The sequence below is a fragment of the Bidens hawaiensis genome, unplaced genomic scaffold (genome assembly GCF_021521415.1).
Source record: "Bidens hawaiensis isolate Kalapana, Puna unplaced genomic scaffold, B.hawaiensis_p1.1 tig00005181_1, whole genome shotgun sequence".
NCBI classification, from domain to species: domain Eukaryota; kingdom Viridiplantae; phylum Streptophyta; class Magnoliopsida; order Asterales; family Asteraceae; genus Bidens; species Bidens hawaiensis.
Window position 1 is genome coordinate 518,697 of NW_027491333.1, and position 4,994 is coordinate 523,690.

Here is a 4,994-nt window from a genome sequence, read left to right on the forward strand (position 1 = left end):
ATGATGTATGTTGTTGGTTCTGCTACATGGTGCTTGGCAGCTGAGTAGTCTAAGGCTTGTCTTTTGATACACTTCCTTTTTTTATTACAGAAACTCTCATATAGTCATATGTCATAATTGCTCACTAGGTAATAAGATATTTCCGGTTCTTAATTCTATTTTATCTTAACTAATTGGGGGAAACTGCAGTTTCATTAATGCGTAATCAATTCCATGTTACTATCGCTAATCTTTATTATTCACATCGCATAGTTAAATACGAACTCGTATAAGAAATCACCAATATTTGGTTTTCAAAACTTAAAATGCAGTTATTGGAGTTGATTAAATGGATATATAACTGAATTTAGAGAACCGTGTAGATCTCACAAAAGCAAGAGAGAGAGAGAGAGAGATCACTAGCGTAACTAAAAAGAGAAGAAAAAAGGCGGCGAACGGTATTGTGTTGCTGCTTTTTTGGGTGACGAAAGGTGGGGTCTGTAGTGTTGGTTCGCTGTGGCAGTACCGTGGAGCAAATAAGGCAGTACGCAACGGGTTCAATTCGAGCATAAAGTTATTGACAACGGCTGTACTCGATGGCAAGGCAGTGGTGATAAGGGATCCGAGGACTGAAACAGTGAAGGATTAAAAGCGATCAGTCAGGGATTAAGTTGCTTGCATCTGTTACGGTTCGCGACAATAGTGGTCGTTTAGACTTAAAACAAACTCGGACAAGCGTGTGGAAAGTTAGCGAAATGTGTAAGCACGTAAGGTGAGTTCATTAGGCCTCTTTTAATCTTTTTTTTGTTTAGTTCTCATTATTAAGATTTTGACTAAGTTGTTTTTATTAATGGTTTTTCTGAGTTATTGAGTACATATAGATGCTTCAGAAGGCAAGAATCATTAATCATACACTCTAATGAGGTCAATTGAGCCATTGAATGTTTTTTAACAGCTGATAATAATACTTGATCAATACATTTTATCTTATGCATGTTTATTAATTATTATTAGGTTGATCTTTACTTTGGATGGGTAGATGCTATTCATCCTGTTGGATTTTGCGGTCAAAGAAATGAAATAAAATCTCTTTATTCAGTATTAATTCTCAACTCATGAACCATTAGTGTGGCAAGGCATCAAAATCTCTTAAATGTCAATGGTAAGCTTACATTCAAATTCTAAAATTGATGAAATGTGTCTCCATTTTTATTAGTTCGTTAACCATGTTAAGTAGTTCATGTGAATTTAATAAACATATTTTTTTGTTATGTTTTAATTTTTATTATGGAATGACACTTTAGGAGAGTCACTAGTATTTCATGGAGTGAAACACCATCATTAACTTATATATGTAATTATCTTTTTTTGAAAGATAACTTATTTGTTTTAATGATAATGAGCAATTATGTAACTGAACTTGAAATCTTTCTTCAAAATGGAATCATTGCATTTTCCAAAATGGCAACTTTCTAACTGTCAGGGCTAGAACTGAGATTTTTCAAAATATGAACATACCAAGGGGTCTTCTGATGTAGGAATGCATTATTAACTTCAATAATATTATGTTTAATTTATTTTCAGATTTCACTAAATAGTCATATGAGGCAGGCTACAATCATTCATGACTAGCAATTTCAATCCTTCCATTGCCAATATTTACGGTATGCTTCATTCACTATTACAGTTAATTATTCTATGATGATTAGAGGCTGTCTGTTGAGTATTTTTGTAATTAGTAGACAACTAAATTAGAATCATGATTGCTGGTTTTAAGAGGCGTGTGTTATTTCAAGGAAAATACGTGTAATTTGACTATAATGAATGATAAACTTATTGTAGCTTTGCTATGGTATTTGTTTTGTGGTTCAAAATTAGGCTATGACTTTATCAGTATTAGCGTTTAACTGTTTAGCGCAAAAAAATTTGCTTTCAGTTATTAGCATGTAGTGCCTTGAAGCATATTGAAAAAGATTTAGATATTGTAAGACAGTTCATTAATGATTGGAAACATTATGATATAGATCTAACCATAATGAAGAAATGTGCATTATGTAAAGGAATCCTATAACCGAATAGCATGAGTTAGGATGGAAGATACTAATGTATGTTTTTTTATATTTTGCTAATTATTTTGTTTCTGCAACACAAAGGCAATTAACAAGGGTATTGGGGTGGATAATATGCATTACATTATTATGGTCCTTGGAAGGTAATATTTGTATTGTTTTTATATATTTGAACATTAACACTTTTAGGAAACTATGAAATTAAACTTCTGTCTTGCTTTAAGAGTTTAAAGGTTTTCTTTTCGGTTTTGGACATAGATAAGGAATTGGGCAGATTGAGGGTACAGTGACAACAAGATGTACCAAAGTTATTGTTGCATCCTACACAACCATGCTGATAATTTTCTTACAAAAATCAAATTACCAAGTGATGTCCCCCCTTCCATAGATGCATTAATCGGTCAGGTAAAAGTTTTCAACCTAATTAGCTTACAACTAGTGCAAACAGACAAATTTACCCATATACCCTGGTGTGAACCAGTTAGTTATTCAGAATGAAATTGTTTGACTTCAAAATTTTTTTGTGGATTTGACTGCAAATTTGGCTAACGGGTCAAAACTGTAGTTTAATGGTCAAAAAGAAGCTTTGACTGTTAAAAGTCAAACGGATCTGATAAATAAATCTTCAAATCATTTGAACTTTAGGTTTAACTAATCTAAATTTTTCTCAGGTTGGAGGAGGGAATAATGAATACACGGATGCTGATATTGATGGAATTCGTGAAGAATGGTCGACTTTTGTGGCATCCTTTATTTACCTGTGAATGTTCGTATCGATGTTAATTAAATGTTAAACTTTGAAATATTGTGAAGAATGGTCGACTTTTGAATGTTTGTTAGTATGTGGAAATATTATATGAAATGGATTATTTTGCTATATATGAATTTTAGTTTTATTATGAGATGCTAATTGCCATTATTTAATGTTGAAATTATAAATTTGTCAAAAACATTCTATTTTATAATACTTGAAACCATGACACGCAAACGCATGTCGAAAAAAAGATGTCAATAATGTTTGTCATAAATGCATGTCACAAAAACATGACACACAAATTTGCGTCATTGTTTCTTTATGACATGGCCTTCCTTGACACGAGATATCGTTTCATCTACCCCTTTAATGACGCGCATAGCGCGTCATTAAAGGACTATTTTCTAGTAGTGATGATTAGTATTCATCCATAAAATATTTAAACAAATTACTAAAAAAAACTTGGGTTTCATAATCTTTACACACACATATATATATAGGTTTAATTTCGATCAAGAGAGAAATAATATTAGTGCGAGAAATGAATATTAACTACTAATTTTATTTTATGTTTTAAATATTTAAAAATAAATAAAAAAGATGTAAATGTAACAATTAATACACACACTCTCTCTCCAATTAATACAACTAATATAACAATAATAAATCTCTCTAATTAATATATCTAACTAATTGAACTATAATAATTAAAAAGATAAAAAAACGCTACTTTAGTTTTATTTTTTATTTACACATTCTTCATTTTATTCAATATAATGCAATTTATTCATATAATACTATTTCTTTATATTAAAAAAATAATTTCCACTTAATTTATTAGCATATATCAACGTATTTTTTAACACTAAATATCAAAACATAATATATATTTTTTTCAATTGATATGCCTATAAAAATTATCTTCATAAATAATAATAAAAAATATCATACAAATGTGTCCATTAAATGTAAACAATAAATATACAACATACACAAAGTTATATGACCTACACTTGTTTTGAGTAATAAAAATGTACAACATACAAAAAGCATACAACTTACATATGTAATTCGACATCAACAATTATATAAACTAAACAAAGATACACATATCCTACACATGCGTAGGTTATATGTTTTTCGTATGTTGGTTATATGTTTTCTTATTCTTAGAACAAGTGTAAGTTATATGTTTTTGTATAAGTCGTATATATTTTTATTGAAATTTAATGCAACATGTGTAAGATAGTTTTTTGTATTATTAATCACAATGTAACTACATGTTGATGGATATTGATATGTTGAGTTTGAAGAAATTGGTTTTGAATAAAAAGAAATTAACGTATGAATAAATTGTATTTGTGTAAGATAAAATTTTCGTGTGTAGGTTATATGTTTTTCCTGTGTAGGTTATATATTTTCGTGTGCGTGTGTATTTTATTGTTGATGAATTTTGTGTGTAGGTTATATGTTGTCTTATTCTTAGAACAAGTGTAGATTATACATTTTTGTGTAGGTTGTATGTTTTTTGTTGATATCTAATGCAAACACATGTAAAATAGTTTTTTGGTATTATTCATTATAATGTAAATATGTGTTGATGAATATTAATATATTGAGTTGGAAAAATTAGTTTTGGATAGAAAAAAATTTAATGTATGAATAAATTATACTTGTTTAGGATAAAAAATTCAAGACACAAAAACTAAGTTATAAAAATAAATGAGTTCTTAATATTTTCCAATTATAATAATTTAATTATTTTTATTTATTAAGTAGATAAGTATTATGGTTTTTTAGTTATATTAATTGAAAAAAGAGAATGATTAATACTTTCTTTATTTAGCTTTAAGCATTTAAAATTTAAAACAAACTAGTGGCTCATATTAATTTCTCGCAGTAATATAATTTCCCTCTTGAACAATCCCTTATATATATATATATATATATAATAGTTTTAGAGTCCGTGTAACACACGGTATGATCTAACTAACTAAGTTGCAAATAAAGCAATACATAGTGTATATATAAAAATGCATTACATGATTTTATTTATATCACAAATGATTTTTTTCAAAAAAAAAAAAACTCAATAAAAAAATAATGCACGTACAAAAACATACCTAAGAACACTCCATCTATTGAAAATTTATTTTTAGTATCATATATGTATCAATGTTGAAAAAGTCGCT

The 4,994-nt window shown here is 28.4% G+C and overlaps 1 long non-coding RNA gene across 2 annotated transcripts; it reads left to right on the plus strand.

Moving 5' to 3' along the window:
- The first annotated feature begins 716 nt into the window (after positions 1-716).
- LOC143629318 (uncharacterized) lies at positions 717-2,929 on the plus strand. Of its 2 annotated transcripts, XR_013152930.1 has the most exons (7): positions 717-751; positions 861-903; positions 994-1,141; positions 1,564-1,643; positions 2,133-2,191; positions 2,307-2,453; positions 2,720-2,929. It is a non-coding gene; the product is annotated as an uncharacterized LOC143629318 (long non-coding RNA). The 2 variants fall into 2 exon arrangements; XR_013152929.1 differs by lacking the exon at positions 717-751 and having other exon boundaries at positions 811-903.
- Positions 2,930-4,994: the final 2,065 nt, after the last annotated feature.